The 27873-nt window shown below is 37.8% G+C and overlaps 1 long non-coding RNA gene and 1 pseudogene across 2 annotated transcripts; one reads left to right on the top strand and one right to left on the bottom strand.

Annotated features, from left to right (window-relative positions):
* Positions 1–3674: 3674 nt before the first annotated feature.
* Positions 3675–27237, bottom strand: LOC309718006 (annotated as a pseudogene). Its single transcript, XR_014280713.1, has 17 exons — positions 27166–27237; positions 26526–26867; positions 26061–26372; positions 25800–25844; positions 25156–25497; positions 24692–25003; positions 23871–24126; positions 19681–19758; positions 19043–19384; positions 18578–18889; positions 17756–18019; positions 16861–17124; positions 15568–15873; positions 15140–15212; positions 14611–14704; positions 14079–14505; positions 3675–3946 (listed from the first exon to the last, which is right to left on the bottom strand). The product of XR_014280713.1 is annotated as an uncharacterized misc_RNA (transcript).
* LOC309717129 lies at positions 7268–8997 on the top strand. The gene is made up of 3 exons (XR_014279628.1): positions 7268–8332; positions 8715–8759; positions 8841–8997. It is a non-coding gene; the product is annotated as an uncharacterized lncRNA (long non-coding RNA).
* Positions 27238–27873: the final 636 nt, after the last annotated feature.

A 27873-nucleotide genomic window follows, 5' to 3' on the forward strand; every position in this document is an offset into this window, starting at 1 on the left:
ATGAATATGAAAGAGCAAATCCACGAGTGAACTCGAAAGCACAAGTGCAACATAACAAAAGACAAAAAACTCCCAGATGCACTGAATTAAAAAAAAAATCTTTGACAAAATAATATATTGAAAAAACAAAAAAAATCAAACACTTTTATTTGTTTAAGTGTCATTCATTATATTTATAGCCTACAGCTAAACAATGATAAGTTTGAGATGTTTGTGCAGTTATATTCTATATTTTAAATTATTTAAATTATTTAATCTTTTAATCTTTTTTTATTTAATTATTTCAGAAGATTTTTCCAAAAATGATTTCATCATGTTGGCCACTAAAACATTTTTGCATTTTATTACTTGGAATTTGGAGCATTCAAACATAGGAAGGCATTATCACATCCCAGATGAAGCTAGACTATAGCTGGGTCATGCTCAGAGCCATGCGTTTGTTGCAGGCTAATCAGATTAAAATGAATTACCACCAAATTTCAAGCATGCAAACTGCATGTCCAGATCTTCTCCCAGCTTCTCTAACAGGTCTCCTTGGACCAGTTGTAGCCACCTGGTAGTGAGCCAGTCTTTGACTATTTCAGGGAGTGTCTGAGATACTGTGCCAGAGAAGCCTGAACAAAGGGATTGTAACTGTATTGCTCAATGTCTTTGCCACAGTGTGACTACGTGTCAAGGACACACCCAGAGAACAGACCAGCTATTTATTTATTTTGTAGTAAGCTCAACAATGCAAAAGGTTGCATTATGTTATGAAAAGTATTTGTCTGCTTCCTGATTTCTTTTTTCCTTCCACATTTGTCACATTAAAATGTTTCAGATAATCAAAACATTTTAATAGATTTGGACTTTTTTTTTTTTTAATAAAAATTGCCTTTTGAATTTACTTGAGTTATTTTTTTCCTAATATTAAGATTAGTTTAATGTTCTGAAACTCCAAACTGTGACCAATATGCAAAAAGCAAGACATCAGGAAATATGGGGTAAATATTTTTTCACAGCACTATTTATCTATTTTTGCATAGCGCTTTGTTCTTTAAATTTGACTTGCGCATATTCACACCCCACTTCCTTCCTCATATTTCTAGGCTCCACTTGAGCATACAGGCCTCCCATTTCTACTGCATTGCTCACAAACTTTCTGTTAACTCCCCTCACCGTGCACTTCTCTTTCAAATAAGATCTGCCAGATGGATTCATGTCCAAAGACTTTTCACCCTTCTTTTTCTGGCTCTTTATCTTCCAGTTCACATCAGAGTAAATCAGTTCGCACTCGTCCCCTTGTCTGATTTTTTGCATCCTCCTTCTGCATGGTTTGGCCCAGAGATTGGAAAGTCAGTGCTGCTTGGTCCAGCGATGTTTGCAGGTTAAAGATTTTCTGCCCCTCTCAGTCCATCAGCGTTTGCATAAATGCACTCTTCTGTTGTGTTTGGTCCCTACAATTACATAGAAAATATCAGTGGTAAAGATAATCTACTTCTTGCTGTATAGTTACAAAAGTATCAGCATTGGTCAACAGGAACTTAAGGCGCCTCATTTCCTTCTTCAGTTAGAGGCTGACTCATTGCATCTGCGTTGTTTTCATCTGTTAAGTGACCTTTATTTTTACAGGGACTCTTCTGAACCCTAAAAAATAAAATAGTAAGAAATTATCAGCATTTAGTCAAATAGAATCAGGACAAATAGAGTTTACTGTTACAGTAAAGTCTGAAGGTTTTCTGAAAAAGTCTCATGTTGTTTACTTACCTGATAAAAAACACATGTAGTAACAGTGCAAGAGTGGATATTATTGCTGGATACAGAACTGAATTTAAAAAAAGAAAAAGAAAAAGACCTGTATATTAATTGTGTTGTCTTTAAAAAATAAGGTTTGTTTGAACTCACAACATACATTTTATGAAACTCCTAGTGTGTCTATTATAACTGGACTGCAGTGACAGATTCCTTCTTCATATGGATTAGAGGGTATCTAAAACTTCTTGCAAAGAAATTGATTGCAAGTGAATCCCAGAGGAGCACAGATGTAACCCTAACATTATCTGTTAGTGGGCTCTGTAGAGTACACTGTATCACTGGCTAAGGTTTCAAACATCTAAACATTAACTTTATATCTTTGATTCATAAAATGTGTTTGTTCCCCATCAGTTTTCACAGTTATCTTTAGCGCTGCATCACAAATACTTTCTTACTGCTCAGCATTACTGCAGAATGTCAGAGTGACATTGCTGCTTGTTGGTATCAGATCTGCTATGGTCTTTGGTTTCACACACACAGTTTTGAGTTTATGGACTTTAAATTCTTATATATTGTTAACATTATCTGTTTGGCTAGTAGTTACTTTATCACGTCTTCATCTTCATGTATTTAGTTCTCTTAGTTACAGTTTCTATTTGTATTAGAGTTTTTTATTTCGCTCAGTATTTCTGTTTTCCTTCTCTGTATTTCCTTTCTTCAGTTTTGTGTCTGATTTTCCCTTTTTGTATTTTATATGGTTCCTAACTTTATCTTAGTAATTGTGTAGTGCTCTTAAGTTTACTTGTCTCTTCTTCATTAACTGTCTTGAATCTTTGTGGGAGCATCTTGTGACCCTCCTGTGTTTCATTAACTGATTACCCTTTGTGCATATAATGCTTTCTCCTTTGCTGCAGTCTGGTCCTGTCTGGTCCAGATGTGCTTGTGCCAGTTTTTAAGATTACCCGTTTTTCCTCATTTGCTGGATTCTTGGCATTGTACTCTGTTTATATTGTCTCCTACTCTGGCTAAACAAAGGTCATTTTTGTCATTGAATTAGTCTGCCTCTTTCTCTTTTCTTTTTTGTTGTTGAATTGTAATATTATACAAATGTATATGCAAATTAGATGTGGATAGAGAACATGTTAAAGAGATGTAAAATGTGATATTTACACTGAAGTTCAATTTGAATGCTGCTGGAACGTCCAACTCCAATCTCATTTCCAGCTTTGCAAAACAATATTCGCCTGTCTTTGGAGACTCTAATAGATAAACTCATTCCTGTCCCAATAAAAGTCTCCTGGTTTCCATCCGCACTGTACCAGGGTCTGATTGAAACTGTGATGTTTTTAGGTGAATCTGAAAAAATGAGCATAGGAACATGCACACTTAAATGTTAGGACACTTTTATTTACAGAATAAGTGTAAATATCTGTAATACAGTAGTGCCCTGAAAGATATTTTAAAAAATAATATTAAATACTCTTGAATGCAAAACACAATATTGTACCTCTAAGTAAAAGCAGAGAGCAAACCACACCAATATAAAGGTTAAATCTTGAGCAGAAACTGAAGAGTAAAAAGTGACAAGTTGTTTTTCTTGGCTTGTATCTTTCTGAACACTTTGTTCATGTCCAATAAAATATTTTTTCTTCTGTCTTTAACTTTAAATCTTTAACTAATTTATTGATGCAAGTTCTAGAGCAATTTGATGAAAGTTAATTTTTTTTAGTTCTTCTTACTATGTGCCTAATATTGTGCCTGTCAGAAATCCCTAATTTTAATAACCAATACTTAAATTAACTACTTGTAATATGATTATTGTCAGTCTCATTATTTAACTCTACCCCAAAGAGCAGTTACTGCTTTAGTTTCATTGCAGTAATTCATGTATTGTACATCCTTCAATCCTATTAATGGAATTCTAGTTGTGATATGTAAAGAGTAAATATGGAAAATCAATACATATATTCAGCATCTATTTGTAGGTTGCTTAATCGTTCACATCCAAGTGCATTTGTAGCCTTGCAGAAAAATGTACTTTTGACTTTTGAAACAGTAACATTAAAAGAGCTTCCAGTCCCAATAAAAGTCTCCTGGTCTCCATCAGGTCTGTACCAGGTGTAGTTTTCTACTGCTGGGTTGGCATTACTGCTGCAGGTCAGAGTCACATTGCTGTTCTCTGGTACTGGACCAGAGGGACTGTTAGGTGTGGCTGTGTGCAGACAGGAATAGGACCCAAGGTGCAGACTCCGGAGACAGACGTGAAATCAAAATGGCTTTAATGATACTCAAAATATAACATAACTGAAAAAACTCAAAACAAACTTAAACTAGAGAAATGACAGAACACACAGCTAAGAAAACGGTAGATCACGACACAGACACTAAGAAACACAGGGCTTAAATACACAGAGGGAGCAATCAGGGAATGGGTAACAGGAGGAAAACACAGCTGGGGCAAATCAGGCCTAACGAGACAAGGGGAAGCAAAACCAGACACATTAACATCAGACATGGACTTTCAAAGTAAAACAGGAAACATAACACAGACTCACGGGCAGGCACTATAACAAAGGGAACAGAGACGTGGGAACAGGGCAGACACAAACATTGACTGAACACAGGGATATAGGAACTTAGGATACACATAGACGCGAACTAGACAAGGGGATGCAGGTGATAGGGGAGACAGAGCAACTAAAGAAGACAGAGACATAAGCCATAAGACAGAACTCAAAGAAACCAAAAACTAGAAAGTATAAATAATATCATAAACTCAAAAACCCTGGGTCGACGACCCAGGCATCCTAACAGGGACTGACTGAAACTGTGACGTTTTTAGGTGAATCTGTAAAATGAGCCCCAAAACATGCACAATGAAATGCAAGACAGTTTTATTATTGAAAAAGCATGAATATCTGAGGTTGTATTATTTGGACATCTTACACCTGAAAATTGCTGGTATTATAATTATTATTTAGTTTACTTTGTGTAATTACTTCCTCTTGAACAAATAATATGAAATCCTACTTGGGTCTTACTAAGCTTGGGTCGAGACAAACAACAAGTTTAGTTTTGTCTTAAGTTCAAGGTTCAAGGTTCAAGGTTCTTTATTTGTCACATGCATAGTTATACAAGTATAACACACAGTGAAATGTAGCCTGACACGCTCCTCGACATGTGCAAAAATGGGGGGGGGGGGGGGGGGGGGTGTAGAGGAAGAACATTTTATATATATATATATATACACACACACACACACATATAGTATATACACTGGGTGAATGTGCAGTAGTAGCAGCAAGCAGGTGAATTCTGTACATTAATATGAATAGACATCTGACTATTTTACAGGATAGACAATATAAACATATTTAAAATTAAAGGAATTGAAATGTACATTGTGCCTTGGTTTAGTGTCTGGAAGAGAGTCCTGTCTCAGTCAATTATAGATGATGTGAGCGGGCGGGTGTGTGTGTTTAGGGCACGGATGGCTTGGGGATAGAAGCTCCTCTTGAGTCTCTCTGTCCTTGCCCGGAAGATGCGGAACCTTCTACCAGATTGTAGAAGTTGGAACAGTTTGTTGCCAGGATGGGACGGATCCTTCAGTATCTGCGCTGCTCTAGTCCAGCATCTCCTGGTGTAGGTGTCCTGAAGCAGGGGGAGAGCAATCCTGCAGCAGCGTTCTGCTGTACGGATCACTCTCTGGAGAGCTTTTTGGTCCTTCACACAGCTGTTCCCGAACCACGATGTCATGTTCTGTGTGAGGATGCTCTCCACAGCGCCTGTATAGAAAATCCTGAGGATCACTGGAGAGACCCTGAACTTCCTCAGTTGTCGTAGGTGATACAGGCGCTGCCTAGCCTTTTTGGTCTGGACCTGAATGTGGGCAGCCCATGTCAGGTCTGAGGAGATGTGGACACCAAGATACTTGAAGGACTGCACCCTCTCCACTGGAGCTCCATTGATGATAATGGGCTTGTAGTCTCTGTGCTGACCCCTTCTGAAGTCCACCACCAGCTCCTTGGTCTTGCTGACGTTCAGCTGGAGGTGGTTGTCCTGGCACCACGATGCCAGATTCTTCATTTCATCCACGTAGGCCGCCTCATCGTTGTTGGAGATGGCACCCAACACCACTGTGTCGTCAGCAAGCTTCACAATGGTGTTGGAGCCATGGGTGGCCACACAGTCTGAAGTGTAGAGGGAATAGAGCAGTGGCGAGAGGACACATCCCTGAGGTGCTCCTGTGTTGATGGTGATGCTGTTGGAGAAGCACCTGCCCACCCTCACCACCTGAGTTCTGCCAGTGAGGAAGTCCAACACCCATGCACACAGACGGCTGTTAAGTCCCAGATCCCTCAGCTTTGTGAACAGTCTGCAGGGCACTATTGTGTTAAACGCTGAACTGTAATCAACAAACAGCATTCGCACATAGTTACCCTGTTTCTTGTCCACGTGGCTGAGAGTGGTGTGTAGGACGTGGGCGATGGCATCCTCTGTGGATCTGTTGGATCTGTAGGCGAACTGCAGCGGATCTGTGGTGTCTGGGATGGAGGAGGAGATGATGTTCTTCAGCAGCCTCTCAAACACCTTCATTACTACCGAGGTCAGTGCAACTGGCCGGTAATCGTTCAGGGATGAGGGTTTGCTGTTCTTGGGCACAGGGATGATGGTGGATCTTTTGAAGCATGTGGGGACCACAGACTTCGCCAGGGACTCGTTGAAGATGTAAGTGAACACACCTGCTAGCTGGTCAGCACAGCAGCGCAGCAGACGGCCGGTGATGCCGTCTGGCCCCGCCGCTTTCCTTGTGTTCACTCTCCTGAGTGCCGCTCGGACGTCATGCTCCGCGATGCTGGTCACCGGTCTCTCGCTGATGACGTCACTGTCCTCGGTAGTCAGGCGGTAGATAGCATTAGCCGCCTGGCTAACCTCGAAATGGGCGTAGAACCGATTCAGCTCGTTGGTGAATGCAGAGTCGGCGTTGATCGGCGCAGTGTCCCTGGCTTTGTAGTCCGTAATGGTGCGTAGTCCGTGCCACATACTCCGTGTGTCGCCCTGGTGGAAGCGGGACTCCACACGTTCCCGGTACCGGCGTTTGGCATCTCTCACCGCGTGCCGTACGCCGTATGAGGCCGCTTTGTAGGCGCTCATATCGCCAGTGGCGAGACCCGCGTTGTAGGAGGCGGTCCTGGCGTTTACTGCAGTGCAGATCGATCTGTCCATCCACGGTTTCTGGTTGGGGAATGTGGTGACTCTCGCAGTGGGGATAATCTCCTCCGCTAGCATAGTAAAGCTAGCAAGTAAAGCTAGCAAGTAAAAACTGAGAAGTAAAAAGCACAAGGTATTTTTCTTGGTCTCTAATATTTTGAATACAAAAACACATATTTTTCTACCATTCAATTCTATTAGTGAAATTCTAGTTGGGTACTACTAGTCAGGGTACATAAATAGTAATTTTGTAAAATTAATACATACACCTGATGTCTATTTGGAGGTTGATGGATGCTTTAAATCCAACTGTGTTTGTACCCTCTGTACCAGAGGTGGTTTTCGACTGCTCGGTGGGCATTACTGCTGCATGTCAGAGTCACTTTTTGGTTTTCTGATATTGGACCAGAGGGACTGACTCAAATTTGCACATCTTTGGGTGATTCTAAAAATGAGTATTATGATAATTTGCTAAATGTAATATTCTGTAAATCACACATCACAGCTCCTTTTGCACTTTAACTGAACTATTAATAGATCATCATATTACAGACCACAACGCCAAATGTCAAAAGTAAAACTTTTTCTGCAATTCTTTCTTGTTCAAGTGTTAGAGTGAATTTGAAGCTTCCACAAGGTCATGTGTTAAATTAGAAACTTATTATTATTTATGGGACAAATAAACAATATTTTTCTTTAAATAACCTTTAAATTCATTCTAGGCTGATGTATTGAGTAGGTTGTTGTCAATAGGGCTTGTTTAGCAAACAGTTTTGAAAAAAGACAATAAAAAGGCTGAGTAGAGGCTGTATGCTCTGTATAATATTATCGGGATTTTTACCATTTTGCAATATGCTGACTACTGCAATAACATTGTTACGGTTTGGAGGAGGACTCAAGCGCAGGACTCCGGGTTCAGATGCACAGAAGAAAGATTTATTTACAATTCACCAGGTGTATATACAAGAAGCGGGGCGGGGGAGTGCTATGTACAGCTGCGTGAGGGAGAAGGGGCTCCAGGGAAGTCCAGGGGAAAAGCACGCATTCTTCAAATCATCCACACACACGATCACAGGTTCTCACTGCAACACTTGCCACTCGGGAATCACACGGGGGGGAAATCCAGGGACCTCTGTGGACAGGGAGACAGGTTTAAATACAACGCACAAAGGAAACACACTTAACTTGACTTGCTGTAGCTTGGCTTCACTAATTTGTGGTAGACAACGATCCAGCAACGAACAGCAGTCACCTCCTGGCTTAGATGCTGATCATCTTAATGAGACCCAGGTGTCTCATCTCCCGAGGGCCTGGGCCGAGGGCGTGAACCCACAGTGAGTTCCGCCCGGCAAGAGAGAAGAGGAGAGAGAGAGGAAGAGAGAAACAGGTGACAAACTTATTTGTATATCTGTGACTTATTTTTCATATACATTTATCACCTTTTAAATTTTCCTCATAGTTAAACCTTGTCACTATCTATTCTATCCAATAAGATAGCTTTTTCACCATATTTTTTTTAATGCAAAATGAGATTGCCAAGCATACCAATGCTGTCACTAACACCTGGAGTCAGTTTGCTATCAGTCTCTGTGTTATGGTCCCCGTGTCTACCCAGCCGGCCCCGCAAGGCTGCATGTGTTTTGTGTTCTCTGTCTCTCTCTGTTTCTATCTCCTTCACCGCTCTGCCTGGGCGGAGCTCACTGTGGGCTACCCCCCTTGGCCCACACACCCATTCACGTTTAGTTGTCATTACCTGTCCACTACTTAAGGCCAGGACGCAGACCTCCTCATCGCTGGATGATTGTGCGAGACACGTTAGTGATCCTCTCAGCTCCCGTGAATCCATGCTTGAGTATTTTGTGACTTTTGAATAATTTCCCTCTCCTGTGTGATAGCTTTCCTCCCTGGACCTGTGACCTTCCTGCTGTGTGAATGTGTGTGAGTTTGGACGTGGAGACGAGTACAAGTGTGAGAGACCTTCCCCTTGGACCTTTGGAACCCTGGATTTCCCCCCCTCACTGTATATATTCTGTACTGGTGTTGTAAATAAAATGTGTTTGGAAACGTCAACCTGCTCTGCGCTTGAGTCCCTGCTATCGACCGTGACACTCTGACTGAATGGGGTCAAATGGGCAATTACATGCAATCTAAAGCAATCATCTTCTGATGATACAACAGTTAACAGTAATAAGTCACTGAAAATCACACGTTACTGTCTAGACTGATGTCAGGGACTGGTGTTTTTGACTGATGCTAGGAGGTTGCTATTTTACTTTTACTCATATGACTGAGCAACTGACTTGCTCTTAAATATGAAGTAGCTTTGTCAAATTATGTGTGTCCAGTGTTGGGCACTTATTTCGGTTGAGCTGATTTAACATACGCTCGCTTGTCTAAAGTTATTTCTGGATGGTGGTGTGTGAGCTGAAACTTCTTGTTCTAATTCTTCCCAGATTATTTTAATTGATTAAATAAAAATATTGATATTTGGTGTCCTTGTATTGATACAATTCAAAATATAATATTCCTTTCCCACACCCCTATTAAGATGACAAATATTGATATATTTTCTAGGATGAATAGCCTATTTTTATTATGTTGCTTTTTACAAGTTAATAACTAATTCAGTTCAGTTGAATATTATTTATATAGCACCAAATCACAATAAAAGTTGCCACATGGTACTTCATATTGTAAGGTATTACCCTACGATAATACAGGGAAAACCACAACAATCAAATTACTCCATTTGAGCAAGGACTTGGTGACAGTGGAAAAGAAAAAAGTTTTTTTTAACAGGAATTAACCTCTATTTAGATTAGCATTTAATATCACTGTGAACTAAAGATACACTGTTGAGAATTATAACATGAGCAAGTTTGTGGCATTGAACTTGCAAACTTCCTGTACAGAGAAGAGATGCATCATCTGTGAACCATGGTATATTTTAAGAATAAAATGTGACAGAATCAGAAGTAGCAAATAAATAAAAGATAAGATAAGATAAGATAAGATAAGATAAGATAACCTTTATTAGTCCCACCCGTGGGAAATTTGTTTTGTCACAGCAGGAAGTGGACAGTGCAAAAGTTATGAGGCAAAAATTAGAATACAATAAGAATAAATACAGTACGTACAGAATAGAATAAAATACTATATACAGTAGAATAAAATAAAATAAATATACAATAAGATAAAAATAGAATACAAATACTATATACAACTGAGTAAAAATACAACGATGACAGAAAGGATTATTGCACTTAGTATTATAAATAAATAAATAAAATGTATCTTTAGCCTTTGTTTCTGTCCAGAAGTGCCCGTGAAATTGATGGTTAACTTTTTAAAAATCTAAATCAGTTTTAACCATGCTGATGAATGTGTGCATACAAAGTTCCTGATAGGAATGTTTAACTTTCTATTACTGACAAAATCATGATTAGATCACTAAAATTTAAATTTTACTATTTTTACCATTTCACTCTTTTGAGGTACCTCAAAAGGGTGAGAGGAAGAGGAGAGCAGAAGGGAAGGTCAGAAACATCACTAAACCACAAAAATTTTGTAATAATATCTTTGGTGATGACCCACAAATGGAAACGCTGATGCACAGAGAGATGCTATTATGAAAGCTGGCTAACCACTAAGAGACATCAACCATATATAAATAACAAAAAACCACCAGTGACTTCTCAGAAATCAACCTAATATTGCTGTCAACTCATTAAAAATGAAATGAGTGGATGTTCTGTCTTCCTGTATTCTGCTTTCTGTCTTCAAATTCTAAGGAACATATCCTACCTTTACTGCAAAATTACTAAAGATTAATTTGATGAGGTTACACGATTATGACTTTTTCACATTGTCAAAGTAACCAAATGTATTGCTACAGGAAAATAATACAATAATGCCAATAGTATGAAATGAACATTGCCTGAATTTTTATATGTTATTGTATTTTTTGTGAAACCCATGCAGCTTTTATCTTTTTTCCCCATGTTTTCTCTCTCCTGTTTTCTCCCTCCCTCTCTTAGTCATTCCAAATTGACACTTGTTGTCTGTGTTTTTACATTGCATTAACTGTTTAAAAGCATTATCAGCAACAGAACTAAAGACAAAAGTGGGTCTTTATTACCAGTCATCAAACTCAGCAGATGAGCGGCCGCCATGAAGACAGCAGTCACTTTACAGCATCCGATAAGTCATCTTTGAAACACAGCAGCTGTAACATTGTATTATTTATAATACAGGTCATGATACACTGTGACACAAAATCAGTTACTGAGGAAGTGTATAGCACTACAGTTGATTTTTCTACACTAGAATCCTCAAGTTCTTCCAGGTTGAACAAAGCACAAAACTTAGCTTTACATTTGTAATACAGCTTTAGATCTTCAGAAAGGAAGTTCAATCTTTAAATCTTACAAGAACCGTACCTGGCTAGATAGATGCTGCTTCACTGTGTTTGTGATGTCCCAGTCTGTTTCTTTTCTCAAGTCACTTTAGATGACTTGAGAAATCTAAAGTGACTTGAGAAAAGACAAGCTTAGATGCTCTGCCACTTTCTCTGCTATTCAGCCTCAAACAGGAAACTGTTTCCTGTTTGAGGCTGACTAAGGCAGTCAGTCTGAACATGAGAAACACTGAAAGATTGAAAGAATGGCTGTCTTTGTTTCACTAAATTTCTAGTTTGCTACACTTTTTAATGCAATAAGGAGGAATGTAGGGACTTAAAATCAGGTTAGATCAGGTGATGAACAAAGATTATTATCAGCCAATGCAATGCACCCAGAACATTTACTCAGTGAAATGATGTCATACAGCTTAGAGGACAAAGGTACAAAAACCAAAATTTATTCGATATCTACCAGTCAATCCTCCCCATGTCTAGTGTGTAATAGCAAGTGAATGCGTTCTATGAATATGAAAGAGCAAATCCATGAGTGAACTCGAAAGCACCAATGGATTATGCAGAAAAAGTAGAATTGGGCTGAAAGATCTATCACTTTATTACCTATTCAGGTTGTAAATCATGTTTAAAAAAAGTAACTAAGTAACTAAGTAATTCATTACTTTTGAAAATAAGTAATCAGTAAAATAACGGGATTACCTTTTGGGGAAAGTAATCAGTAATTACTTACTGATTACTTTTTTCAAGTAACTTGTCCAACACTGGTGCTTAACTTCCAAAAAATGTTTGACAAAATAATATATTGAAAAAACCAAACAAAAAACAGAATCACTTGTATTTATGTTTAAGTATCATTCATTATATTTATAGCCCACAACAAGATAGAAAATTAAATTAAGCACAACTGACTGTGACTGCATATCATGATACTATAAATATATTAATATCACCTCTATATAGACATAGTTTGTGACTGGGTACACAATACAACAACTAATTATCAGAACAGTTAACAACACTTTTCCTGCAATTGCATGTTAATAAAACAAACAAACAAAACAGCTAAACAATAAGATTCAGATGTATGTTGTGATGTTGTGATGAAAGCGGCCTCATACGGCGTGCGATGCGCGGTGAGGGATGCCAAATGCCGATATCGGGAGCGAGTGGAGTCTCACTTCAGCCGGGGCGACACATGGAGCATTTGGCACGTACTACGCACAATCATGGATTACAAAGCCAGGGACACTGCGCCGTGGACAAGAAACAGGCTAACTATGTGTGAATGCTTTTTTTTTTATTACAGCTCAGCGTTCAACACAATATTGCCCGGTAGATTGTTCACAAAGCTGAGGGATCTGGGACTCAACAGCCGTCTGTGTGCATGGGTGTTGGACTTCCTCAATGGCAGAACTCAGGTGGTGAGGGTGGGTAGGTGCATCTCCTACAGCCTCACCATCAGCACAGGAGCGCCACAGGGATGTGTCCTCTCGCAACTGCTCTACTCCCTCTACACTTCAGACTGTGTGGCCAATACCATTGTGAAGTTTGCTGACGACACAGTGGTGTTGGGCACCATCTCCAACAACGATGAGGCGGCCTACATGGATGAAATGAAGAATCTGGCATCGTGGTGCTAGAACAACCACCTCAAGCTGAACGTCGGCAAGACCAAGGAGCTGGTGGTGGACTTCAGAAGGAGTCAGCACAGAGACCACAAGCCCATTATCATTAATGGAGCTCTAGTGGAGAGGGTGCAGTTCTTCAAGTACCTTAGTGTCCACATCTCCTCAGACCTGGCATGGTCTGCCCACATTCAGGTCCAGACCAAAAGGCTAGGCAGCACCTGTACCACATACGACAACTGAGGAAGTTCAGGGTCTCTCCAGTGATCCTCAGGATTTTCTATACAGGCACTGTATAGAAAATCCTCACACAGGTTCTGTGTGAGAAGAGCATCCTCACACAGAACATCACATCCTGGTATAGAAACAGCTGTGTCAAGGCTAAAAAAGCACTTCAGAGAGTATCCGTACGGCAGAACACTGCTGCAGGACTGCTCTCCCTTCCCTACAGGACATTTACATCAGGAGATGCTGGACTAGAATAACTCAGATTTTGAAGGACCCATTCCCATCCCAGCAACAAACTCTTCCAGCTTCTGAAATCAGGCAGAAGGTTCCGAACAAAAACAGAGAGGCTCAAGAGGAGTTTTTATCCTCAGGCCATTTGTGTGCTGAATCATGTCCAGAGCTTCTCCTAGCTTCTCTAACAGGTCTCCTTGGACCAGTTGTAGCCACCTGGTAGCTACCAAGTTTAAGAAAATATCAGGCAGTGTCTGAGATACTGTGCCAGAGAAGCCTGAATGAAGGGATTGTAATTGTATTGCTCAATGGCTACATAGTGACTACATGTGTCAAGGACACACCCAGAGAACAGACCAGCTATTTATTTGTTTTGTAGCAAGCTCAACAATGCAAAAGGTTGCAATATGTTATGAAAAGTATTTGTCTGATTTCTTATTTCCTTCCATATTTGTCACATTAAAATGTTTCAGATAATCAAAATTTTTTAATAGATTTGGACTTTTTTTTTCTAAAGTGAATTTTGAATTTACTTGAGTTATTTTTTCCAAATATTAAGATTAGTTTAATTTTGCACAAAGCAAGACATCAGGAAATATGGGGTAAATATTTTTTCACAGCACTATTTATCTATTTTTGCATAGCGCTTTGTTCTTTAAATTTGACTTGCGCATATTCACACCCCACTTCCTTCCTCATATTTCTAGGCTCCACTTGAGCATACAGGCCTCCCATTTCTACTGCATTGCTCACAGACTTTCTGTTAACTCCCCTCACCGTGCACTTCTCCTCTTCCAAATAAGATCTGGCAGATGGATTCATGTCCAAAGACTTTTCACCCTTCTTTTTCTTGCTTTTCATTTTCCAGTTCACATCAGAGTAAATCAGTTCGCACTCGTCCTCTTTCTTGTCTGATTTTTTGCGTCCTCCTTCTGCATGGTTTGGCCCAGAGTTTGGAAAGTTAGTGCCGCTTGGTCCAGCGATGTTTGCAGGGTGAAAATTTTCTGCCCCTCTCAGCCCATCAGCGTTTGCATAAATGCACTCTTCTGCTGTGTTTGGTTCCTACAATTACATAGAAAATATCAGTGGTAAAGATAATCTACTTCTTGCTGTATAGTTACAAAAGCATCAGCATTGGTCAACACTGTTAAAAGGAACTTTAAGCACCTCATTTCCTTCTTCAGTTAGAGGCTGACTTGTTGCAACTGTGTTGTTTTCGTCTGTTAAGTGACCTTTATTTTTACAGGGACTCTTCTGAGCCCTAAAAAATGAAGTAGAATATCAAGCATATATGCATACAATTCATACATCGTAGTTTTGCCACTATTTACATTTTAGTTCACAGCATGAATAGATTAATTGTCTGCTAGCAAGCAATAATGCAGTTGTACATGCATTACTGAATGTTAACAGACAATGTAAACAGACGTCTTGAAAATGAATACATGCAAATATTAACCACCAGTAGCATGTCAAATGGACTGTCGATGAACAGATTTGATTGATATTACATTTAATCAATAGTGTTACCAATGTTGAGTATTAAATCAGCTGCAAAAGTGTTTTTTTAACAAACGAAGACCCAAATAAACAAAGTACTTATCAGCATTTAGTCAAATAGAATCAGGACAAATAGAGTTTACTGTTACAGTAAAGTGTGAAGGTTTTCTGAAAAAGTCTCATGTTGTTTACTTACCTGATAAAAAACACACATAGTAACAGTGCTAACAGTAGCACTCCAAGAGTGGATATTATCGCTGGATACAGAACTGAATTTAAAAAAAGAAAAAGAAAAAGACCTGTATATTAATCGTGTTATCTTTAAAAAATAAGGTTTGTTTGAACTCACAACATACATTTTATGAAACTCCTAGTGTGTCTATTATAACTGGACTGAAGTAACCGATTCATTCTTTATATGGATTAGAGGGTATCTAAAACTTCTTGCAAAGAAATTGATTGCAAGTGAATCCCAGAGGAGCATAGATGTAGTCCTAACATTATCTGTTAGTGGGCTCTGTAGAGTACACTGTATCACTGGCTAAGGTTTTAAACATCCTTGGTCTCCACTTTAGTACACATACAACTTAAGCAATAATATTTACAAGTGTACAAAAGACATACGTTGATGTTCTGTGGAAACTTGTTGGCTGCTGACACAAAATTGTTGACTGGCCGAGCCCAGAGAGTTGACGGTGCGACAAATCAAGGTGAGATGATTCTTCTTATGAGGCTGATTCAGAGTGAAGAAGCTCCTCAGAATTGTCCTGTTCAGAGTCTCATTGAATATTTCGCATTTAGAGTGATTGACAGTTAGTCCATTCAAATACCACTGTATATTGGGGGACGGGTTTCCCAGAGTCTCACAGGAACAGTTGAGCTGACTTTCTGTTGAGGTGCAGTGTGACGAGAACAGGATCTGTGGAGGGTCTATCATTGAAGAGAGAGAGAGCAGTTGGTCACAATCATGTTGAATACATTTTACAGAAATTACCAAAAACAAGCACTGATCATAGTTATCAATATGAAGCGAAATCCTTTTTGAACATAGGATGCTTTAAATTTTACTGACTTTGACATAATTTTCAGACTTGAGCTAAACAGACTGTTAACTTTAAATCTTTGATTCATAAAATGTGTTTGTTCCCCATCAGTTTTCACAGTTATCTTTAGCGCTGCATCACAAATACTTTCTTACTGCTCAGCTGACATTACTGCAGAATGTCAGAGTGACATTGCTGCTTGTTGGTATCAGATCTGCTATGGTCTTTGGTTTCACACACACAGTTTTGAGTTTATGGACTTTAAATTCTTATATATTGTTAACATCATCTGTTTGGCTAGTAGTTACTTTATCACGTCTTCATCTTCATGTATTTAGTTCTCTTAGTTACAGTTTCTATTTGTATTAGAGTTTTTTATTTCGCTCAGTATTTCTGTTTTCCTTCTCTGTATTTCCTTTCTTCAGTTTTGCGTCTGATTTTCCCTTTTTGTATTTTATATGGTTCCTAACTTTATCTTAGTAATTGTGTAGTGCTCTTAAGTTTACTTGTCTCTTCTTCATTAACTGTCTTGAATCTTTGTGGGAGCATCTTGTGACCCTCCTGTGTTTCATTAACTGATTACCCTTTGTGCATATAATGCTTTCTCCTTTGCTGCAGTCTGGTCCTGTCTGGTCCAGATGTGCTTGTGCCAGTTTTTAAGATTACCCGTTTTTCCTCATTTGCTGGATTCTTGGCATTGTACTCTGTTTACATTGTCTCCTGCTCTGGCTAAACAAAGGTCATTTTTGTCATTGAATTAGTCTGCCTCTTTCTCTTTTCTTTTTTGTTGTTGAATCGTAATATCATACAAATGTACATGCAAATTAGATGTGGATAGAGAACATGTTAAAGAGATGTAAAATGTGATATTTACATTGAACTTCAATTTGAATGCTGCCTGAACCTCCAACTCCAATCTCATTTCCAGCTTTGCAAAACAATATCCGCCTGTCTTTGGAGACTCTAATAGATAAACTCATTCCTGTCCCAATAAAAGTCTCCTGGTTTCCATCTGCACTGTACCAGGTGTAGTTTTCTACTGCTGGGTTGGCATTACTGCTGCAGGTTAGAGTCACGTTGCTGTTCTCTGGTACTGGACCAGAAGGACTGACTGAAACAGTAACGTTTTTAGGTGAATCTGAAAAAATGAGCACAGAAACATGCAGACTGAAATGTTAGGACAGTTTTATTTACAGAATAAGTGTAAATATTTGTAATACAGTAGTGCTTCAAATGTTTTTTTTAAATAATATTAAATACTCTTGAATGCATAACACAAAATTGTATCTTTAAATATTAGCAGAGAGCAAACCACACCAATATAAAGGTTTCATCTTAAGCAGAAACTGAAGAGTAAAAATGACAAGCTGTTTTCCTTGGCTTTTCTTTCTGAAGACTCTGTTCATGTCAAATGAAATCACCTTTTCTTCTGTATTTAACTTTAACTGTCTTTAATCTTTAACTGATTTATTGTTGAAAGATTTAGAGCTATCTGAAGAAAGTTTGAATTTTTTTTTGTTCTTCTTACTATGTGCCTAATAATGTGGCTGTCAGGAATCCCTAATTTTAATAACCAATACTTAAATTAAATTAACTACTTGTAATGTGATTATTGTCAGTCTCTTTATTTAACTCCACCCCAAAGATCAGTTAATGCTTTAGTTTCATTACAATAATTCATGTATTGTACATCCTTCAATCCCATTAATAGAATTCTAGTTGTGATATGTAAAGAGTAAATATGGAAAATTAATTAAATTAATACATACATTGAACATTTATTTGTAGGTTGCTTGATCGTTTAAATCCAAGTGCATTTGTAGCCTTGCAGAAAAATGTACTTTTTACTTTTGAAACGGTAACATTAAAAGAGCTTCCAGTCCCAATAAAAGTCTCCTGGTCTCCATCAGGTCTGTACCAGGTGTAGTTTTCTACTGCTGGGTTGGCATTACTGCTGCAGGTCAGAGTCACCTTTTGGTTTTCTAATATTGGAGCAGAAGGACTGACGGAAATTTGTACATCTTTGGGTGAATCTAAAAATGAGTATTATGATAATCAAACATCAAAGGTCATTTTGCACTTTAGCTGAACTATTAATAGAACTTATTACAGACCACAAAGCCAAATGTCTAAAATAAAACTGCAATTCTACTTTCTTGTTTGAGCTTTAGAGTGAATCTGAAAGTTCCGACAAGCTCATGTGTTAAATTAGAAACACTATAATGTTATAATAGGATGTAAATGAAAAGCTGCTGTTTAAATAAAAAACCACTGTGGAACATGACTCACTAAACGTGGTTTTGTGTTGTTAGTTTTGAAGACATCCTAAAGTAAAATACAAAGCTAACAAAAGAAAAACGTACATCGTTAAGACGATCACACATCAGTGTAAAGTCTGCATGTATGAAATTAAAGTATGAAATTAAATTCAAACTTTTAAAGTCTTCATTATATTTTATAAAACCCAAAGACGTTGTTATGGCATACTCATAACATCACTGTAATTGACTGACCATTTTATGTCTAATTTAAACCAAGTCAAGAAAGTATATTATTGTAATTTCAGTTTAGAAGAGAAAAAATAAACTCACATGAAATATCAGGAGTTAAACTTGTTTCAGCAGTGACATCAGGGATACCATCTTGTTTCTGGTAGACAGCAGTGCAGGAGATTTTATTTCCATGATGGAGGTGAGAAGCATTGAAATTCATAACAGAGGTCCTGACTTTAGTTTTGTCCTGATTCTCCTGCAGTGTCTCCTGACTCTGACCCAGTTTAGGGCTCCATGTCAGAGCTGGAGGATGAGACCAACATGGAGCTGGAGCAGAGCACGTCAGACTCACTGAGGCTCCCTCCTTCACCTTCAGTGTGGATGGAGTCAGAGTCGGTGAGGGAGGAGCAGCTGGTGGGAAGACATTCTGGTCACTCAATGAGCAGCAGTTTCAGTTTTTATATGCTGAGTAAAATCCAGTGAATTCAGAGCAAGCTCAAAGCAGTTCCACAAGTGTAATTTGTTCATGAATTGTCAGTAAATGGATGAAAAAAAAAATCTTACCTATGAGTGAAATATCTACACCAGCTTGGGTAAAAGTGAATTTCAGTGGATTATTACACTGCAGTCTGAAATAGTATTTAGCACTTTGAAGAAGACTTGCATTATTGAAAGTTGTGGTGCAGTCTTTCTTTGTTAAGTCTCCTGTCATTTCTTTAGTTGGCTTTAGTTTTGCATTTTCACTGTCAAATAAAGTTGAATCACTCCAATATGCTTTACATGAATCATCTAAGTTAGTTTCAAATCTCGTCTCTACATCGAAGGAGCAGGGGATGGTCACACAGGATCCTCTCAAAACATTTATCTTCTGTGGTATATTGACGCTGAACGTTCCGCACAGCGCACCTGAAACACAACACGATAAAAAACAACAACAATAACAACAAAAACCCAAACAGTTTCATCTCTTCCTTCATATTTATCGTGTTACAACGACTCAGTATTGAATTCAGATGCTAATACAAAACACTTTTACTGTTAAATATCTCATCAATAAAAAGCCTTGGTACTTTACTGCACATTCATCTTGAATAGTGATGTCAGATAATTTAAGTAAATGATTTAAATTAACAATAGTGTATTATTATTATCAACTTTAATCATGTTTTCAGCAAAGAAGATTTTGAGTTTCTTTCACTCACCCTGCAGCAGAGAACTAACGAGAAGAAAAGTCAGAGTTCCAGCCATCTTTGTTGCAAGAGAGTGAAGTTTAAGGGAGTCTGAAGTTTACACAGGAAACAGTTGACATGATTATTTGTTAACCAAGGAAAAGCTGTTAAGATGTCATGTAAGGTCCAAATTACTACTGCTAGTTATTGTCACTTTGAAAAATATAGATACATAAATGTTCAGCCTTGAAAGAATTAGAGTATATACATACAGTGTTGATTTCACAAAATTTAAACATTAAATGATGAAAGAGAAGAAAGAGGAAGGTGTAAGTCTAAAGCAGTTATACAATTTATTAAAAATATTCTTCAACAATTAAACACAATTTATGTTTCTGATTTCTGAAAAATTCTACTAAAGACCGTGAATTCATGTCTTAATAGTCTCATAAAGTTTTGAATTTTCTTTGGATTCATTTTTCTACAAACGTCAAAAATATGACAATTCATCTAAATATCTGTAAATCAAAGAACTACAGAAAATCACGTCATATTTTCATAAAACCTTGATATTCGTATCATAGTGAAAATGTGATAACTTACATTATTTCATGATGTTTGTCGAGCAGTCAGTTCTTTGGATGTGAGGTTTTTAAGGAAGTGTTCAAAAAAGATGTAAAATGAGGAACTAACACAAAAGACACAGTGAGTGTGAACATGACCAGAAGTGACTGTCACCTTTTTTCTTTCCACGATCTCTGCAACATAGAAACTGCTGTAAACATTTGCAATCACTCCACATTAATAACTTGTATTTGGGTTAGTAAAGTGAGTAACTCTCGTCTGAGTTATTCACTTTACTGCTTGTAACTCATCATGTACAATGTTGGTCAGTGTGCTGTGTTAACCGGGTAGCATTAATGCTGTTTACAGCTGTTTTATTTGTGTAAACGACTCTGGTGACTTCTCCCACTGTTAGTTTATATGTTTAGAGCCTGAAAATGATTGAAACGATGTATGAGATGATGAGAGGATGATACAACTCATAAAAGCGTTTATTCCTCTCTATTAATGTGAATCAAATAACATGCACTAAGCTGCTAAGAGGTCATTACATCATCTGTATGGGGATGATGGAGATGATGCTGTGTCTGTGATAAAGGTGATAAAGGTGAACTTCAACACTGCCTGAGACAGGCTGAGCTGCTTCTGTTGAGTTTGTGTCTATGAAATACAACATCAGTGATTATATTAATAAATGGATGAAAGAGCTGAGCAGATCACTCTCTGAGCATTACAGCTTTCAGTGACCCAGTCGGGTCTGACAGTCTGTCTCCATCAGGACATCTGACATCCAGGCTTCCTGCTACACCCAATTTTAATGACAGACAATGTAATCATCTAAATGTCATTATCACAGCAAAAATCAAACTATTGTCATGATTTATGGATTCTGTTTTCTCACACCTGCTCTTCTCTCACATGTTATCAGCAGAAGGCTCTCAGCAGAAGAGAAAACCCACCAATCAATTCAGGACACCGCAGCAACTGTGGCTGCTCCAAAAGGATTCACACACAGACCACATTACTCAAGAGGATTAGACAAAGAAGATGGTAAAATGACTGGTTTTCATCCGGCACTTTTGCACTCTGAGCACTCCAAGAGCTTTATACAGGTGGCCTCATTCACCCATTCATACAAAGAGATTTTTATATACTTTTTTTGCACAAGTGCTTTCTATCTTATATTCACATCCTGATGAATGTATCGGAGAGCACCTCAGGGTTAGTATCTTGCCCAAGTCTACATGCAGCCTGGAGCAGCCAGTCTGCAACCACAAACTTCCGATTAATAGACGACCTATGCTACCTCCTGAACTACAGCCACAGATGGAGAAATTACAACTTTTGATTCACTCTGGAGATCATCACCTGCAGTGATAACTACAGACTGATGCTGTGATGCAGGATGACCACGGCAGGACTGTTTCAGTCTGAAACAGCTGCAATAGCACTTCTTCATCTATTTTCTTTTTATGCTTGCAGCCTAGTAGTTTGCTTGTATTTTGATTACTTCATCTTCAGTTATTCAGCTCTGTTTTCCTGTGTCATCTTTTTTGGGCTTTAACAAGTGCTTTAAAGTCAAGTTCAGTATCTGAGGTGGAAATGAAAAGGGCGATGGACAGGTGATCGTCACCGAGGGAGGATCTGTATCTGTATCAACACTGAGAACGTTTATTTACAAATGAAGATTGATCCTAACCAAGATCTTCACTTTTAGCATCTGAATAAGGATGAAGCTGAATGAAACTGCAACTTTCTCATGAAAGTATTCATCAGGTTGTCAATTCATGTGCAAGTAGACTTTGGTTAGGTACATATTTCCCTCGCTACGCTTCATCAGTCAAGGTTTTGTCTTTATCTGTGGATGTAGTCTCATAGTGGAGATTCAATCTGTAAGATCCAGCAATTAATTTTTGTTCTCTGTCGGGACATGAGCCTGAGGCCTCCACGCCGAGCACCGTTTATGCAATCTATGTGACTGCTGCTGTACTGTCAAAGAGACATCATGGGATTTCTTCTAAGGCTACATTTGCAGGGGCTAACAGAGGATGTGGACTTTCTTTAAAAATTATGAAATTGCAGCTTCAACATTTTATGGCCACGAGACGTAACTGATCTTTTTTTTCAGATATTATCACTCTGTTGCTCACTCTGTTGAAACTTCATATTTGAAAATATGAGACCTCATATTTTCACCAGTTGTCCATACTTCAGGAAGCAGAGGGTAGGTTTTGGCAGAAAGGATTTTACTCCACACTGTGGAAGGAGAGTCAGTCTTACAGCTGTCAGGGGAGGAGGTGGAGGAGGGGCCGATATCAGAGCAGGAAGTTGAAACCTTAGTTGCAAAAGAGACAGTGTGACAGCAACTAGTGTCCATATTAAAAACTGTTTAATGCATTCTGACGATTTCAGGCATTACAATATCTAGAAGGGGAAATAAGAACTTTTTCAGTAGAATTCACACACAAACACACACCAGCTAAAAGTTGTATTTCCTCTTTTATTCTGTCGATATATATAATTAATAATACATCTACTAAACATACTACTATGCATGGTTACCCATGGAAAACATTTAACATGGTATAAAATAAAAACTGTTGAGCTGTTCAATTTATTCATTTGCTGTGGTAATATTGGTGGTACAAGGTTCAGTTGTGCATGAATGGCATTCGGGTGACAGGACATCTTACTCTAAACATTTAGTGCAATAAACTTGGTTGAGGAGGAACTAATCAAACATTCATGTGTGAGAAACATAAATACTGATAACAGGGCAAATTTACAGGAAACTAATATGTGGCTGGTCTGACAAGGCATCTTAACTATTCAAGGTCTTTCTCGTAAACGTAGAAAAGAGCAGCCGTGTAGATCACTAATGTCTCTATTTTCTAAACAGTGCTGTTAAAAGCTTATGTGACCTACTGATAATCATGTCCCTGCCCCAGCTTTTTCACATCGAATGCAAAATGAACATATATAAAAAAAATAAAAAAAAACCCCAAAGAAAAACACTATAACCTGTTAAGTTTAATATAAATTTACATTATCAACAAACAGGATTATAGTCAGTATCAAAGCTTTAGGAAGCATTTTCTGCTGGATTTGCTCAATCCCACTAAACTGAGCAACTCCAGCACCCTTTAAAAAACTGATGAATAAGCGCTCAGTGGCTATTAAATGCATTTAATAAAGAGAAGTGTGACTGAGAATTATTTCTCTGGAAACACAAAATAAAACAAAATTAGATATATTCTGAAGGATCAGTGAAGGTCACTTTGGAGTTGTGTTAATGACATCATACTCTGAAGAGCCGACATTTCTACGATTCAGTGACATGTAAGTTCTGTCCTCTTCTTGTGGCTTCACATTCTTTTGTACTTTGCTAGAAGAATACAAAACAATTATTGAAAAATATTTTATGGAAACATCTGCAGGACTTTTAGTTTTAATCAACAACCAGTTTTAAAACATACCAAAGGAAAGCTGCACAGATCACGCTGACACTGAAAAACACACCAGCAAGGACCCAAGGAAGGACTCCACTGTAAAATCCACACTGTGTTTCACAATCTGCAATGAATAATGATACCATGCATATATTATAGCTGCTCAAGTTATGCTTAAACCTTAAAATATTTTAATTGTGTGATACATACACTGAACATCAAGGTGAGTCAGGTTAGAACGTCCAACCCCGATCTCATTTTCAGCTTTGCAGAAAAATCTTCTTTTGTCTCTGGACACTTTAATATTTAAGCTGATTCCTGTCCTAATAAAAGTCTCCTGGTCTCCATCAGCTCTGTACCAGGTGTAGTTTTCTACTGCTGGGTTGGCATTACTGCTGCACGTCAGAGTCATATTGCTGTTCTGGACAAGAGGGACTGACTGAAATTTGTACATCTTTGGGTGAATCTAAAAATCAGTACAATGATAATTTGTTAAATGTAATATGTAGGTTTTATGTAAATCACACATCACAGCTCCTTTTGCATTTTAACGGAACTATTAATAGATCATCCTATTACAGACCAGAAAGCCAAATGTCAAAAGTAAAACGTTTCTGCAATTCTACTTTCTTGTTCGACCTTTAGAGTGAATCTGAAAGCTCTGACAAGCTCATGAGTTAATTTAGAAATATGATAATGTGAGAAAATGTTATCATAGGATGTAAATGAAAAACTGCTGTTTAAAATAAAAACAACTGTCCAACATGACTCACTAAATGTAGTTTTGTTTTACTGTCAGTTTTGAAGACATCCTAAAGCTAAAAAGCAGAGCTAACAAAAAAATACATAAATCATTAAATAATCATTAAATTCAAACTTTAAAAGCTTTGATTATATTTTATAAAACTCAGACATTGTTATGGCATACTGATAAAATAACTGTAACTGACTAATCATTTTGTGTAATTTAATCCAAGTCAAGAAAAGTAAATCATTACGATTTCAGTTTAGAAGAGAAAAAATAAACTCACATGAAATATCAGGAGTTAAACTTGTTTCAGCAGTGACATCAGGGCTACCATCTTGTTTCTGGTAGACAGCAGTGCAGGAGATTTTATTTCCATGATGGAGGTGAGAAGCATTGAAACTCATAACAGAGGTCTTGACTTTAGTTTTGTCCTGATTCTCCTGCAGTGTCTCCTGACTCTGGCCCAGATTAGGGCTCCATGTCAGAGCTGGAGGATGAGACCAACATGGAGCTGGAGCAGAGCACGTCAGACTCACTGAGGCCCCCTCCTCCACCTCCAGTGTGGATGGAGTCAGAGTCGGTGAGGGAGGAGCAGCTGGTGGGAAGACATTCTGGTCAGTCAATGAGCAGCAGTTTCAGTTTTTATATGCTGAGTAAAATCCAGTGAATTCAGAGCAAGCTCAAAGCAGTTCCACAAGTGTAATTTGTTCATGAATTGTCAGTAAATGGATAAAAAAAATATCTTACCTATGAGTGAAATATCTACACCAGCTTGGGTAAAAGTGAATTTCATTGGATTATCACACTCCAGTCTGAAATAGTATTTAGCACTTTGAAGAAGACTTGCATTATTGAAAGTTGTGGTGCAGTCTTTCTTTGTTAAGTCTCCTGTCATTTCTTTAGTTGGCTTTAGTTTTGCATTTTCACTGATAAATGAAGATGAATCACTCCAATATGCTTTACGTGAATCATCTAAGTTAGTTTCAAATCTCGTCTCTACATCGAAGGAGCAGGGGATGGTCACACAGGATCCTCTCAAAACATTTATATTCTCTGGCATATTGACGTTGAACATTCCACACAGTGCACCTGAAACACAACACAATAATAAAAAAACAACAATAACAACAAAAACCCAAACAGTTTTATCTCTTCCTTCATATTTATCATGTTACAGCGACTCAGTATTAAATTCAGATGCTAATACAAAACACTTTTACTGTTAAATATCTCATCAATAAAAAGCCTTGGTACTTTACTGCACATTCATCTTGAATAGTGATGTCAGATAATTTGATATGGAAATAATTCAAATTAACAACAGTGTATTATTATTATCATCAACTTAAATCATCTTTATGTAATGCACATGTCAAGTTTCTTTCACTCACCCTGCAGCAGAGAACAAACAAGAAGAAAAGTCAGAGTTCCAGACGATCACACATCAGTGTACAGTCTGCATGTATGAAATTAAAGTATGAAATTAAATTCAAACTTTTAAAGTCTTCATTATATTTTATAAAACCCAAAGACGTTGTTATGGCATACTCATAACATCACTGTAATTGACTGACCATTTTATGTCTAATTTAAACCAAGTCAAGAAAGTATATTATTGTAATTTCAGTTTAGAAGAGAAAAAATAAACTCACATGAAATATCAGGAGTTAAACTTGTTTCAGCAGTGACATCAGGGATACCATCTTGTTTCTGGTAGACAGCAGTGCAGGAGATTTTATTTCCATGATGGAGGTGAGAAGCATTGAAATTCATAACAGAGGTCCTGACTTTAGTTTTGTCCTGATTCTCCTGCAGTGTCTCCTGACTCTGACCCAGTTTAGGGCTCCATGTCAGAGCTGGAGGATGAGACCAACATGGAGCTGGAGCAGAGCACGTCAGACTCACTGAGGCTCCCTCCTCCACCTCCAGTGTGGATGGAGTCAGAGTCGGTGAGGGAGGATCATCTGTTGGGAAGACATTCTGGTCAGTCAATGAGCAGCAGTTTCAGTTTTTATATGCTGAGTAAAATCCAGTGAATTCAGAGCAAGCTCAAAGCAGTTCCACAAGTGTAATTTGTTCATGAATTGTCAGTAAATGGATGAAAAAAAAAATCTTACCTATGAGTGAAATATCTACACCAGCTTGGGTAAAAGTGAATTTCAGTGGATTATTACACTCCAGTCTGAAATAGTATTTAGCACTTTGAAGAAGACTTGCATTATTGAAAGTTGTGGTGCAGTCTTTCTTTGTTAAGTCTCCTGTCATTTCTTTAGTTGGCTTTAGTTTTGCATTTTCAGTGGAAAATGAAGATGAATCACTCCAATATGCTTTACATGAATTATCTAAGTTCTTATCATGCGTGTTGTCTACATCGAAGGAGCAGGGGATGTTCACACAGGATCCTCTCAAAACATTTATCTTCTGTGGTATATTGACGTTGAACGTTCCGCACAGCGCACCTGAAACACAACACGATAAAAAACAACAACAATAACAACAAAAACCCAAACAGTTTCATCTCTTCCTTCATATTTATCATGTTACAACGACTCAGTATTAAATTCAGATACTAATACAAAACACTTTTACTGTTAAATATCTCATCAATAAAAAGCCTTGGTACTTTACTGCACATTCATCTTGAATAGTGATGTCAGATAATTTAAGTAAATGATTTAAATTAACAACAGTGTATTATTATTATTATCAACTTTAATCATCTTTATGTAATGCACATGTCAAGTTTCTTTCACTCACCCTGCAGCAGAGAACAAACGAGAAGAAAAGTCAGAGTTCCAGCCATCTTTGTTGCAAGAGAGTGAAGTTTAAGGGAGTCTGAAGTTTACACAGGAAACAGTTTACATGATTATTTGTTAACCAAGGAAAAGCTGTTAAGATGTCATGTAAGGTCCAAATTACTACTGGTAGTTATTGTCACTTTGAAAAATATAGATACATAAATGTTCAGCCTTACAAAGATTAGAGTATATACATACAGTGTTGATTTCACAAAGTTTAAACATTAAATGATGAAAGAGAAGAAAGAGGAAGGTGTAAGTCTAAAGCAGTTATACAATTTATTAAAAATATTCTTCAACAATTAAACATAATTTATGTTTCTGATTTCTGAAAAATTCTACTAAAGACAGTGAATTCATGTCTTAATAGTCTCATAAAGTTTTTAATTTTCTTTGGATTCATATTTCTACAAACGTCAAAAATATGACAATTCATCTAAATATCTGTGAATCAAAGAACTACAGAAAATCACATCATATTTTCCTAAAACCTTGATATTCGTATCATAGTGAAAATGTGATAACTTACATTATTTTTGTCATGGTCCTGGGCCATGTGGGCCCAGTATTCTTAGTTCCTTGTATTTTTGTATTTTGTTCCTTATTTAGGCCATGTTTTCTGAGTTGCCCTGTTGTGTTGTTCCCTAAGTGTTTTCCCTTCATGGCT

This window comes from Aulonocara stuartgranti (genome assembly GCF_965226115.1).
Source record: "Aulonocara stuartgranti genome assembly, chromosome: 11".
NCBI lineage: Eukaryota > Metazoa > Chordata > Actinopteri > Cichliformes > Cichlidae > Aulonocara > Aulonocara stuartgranti.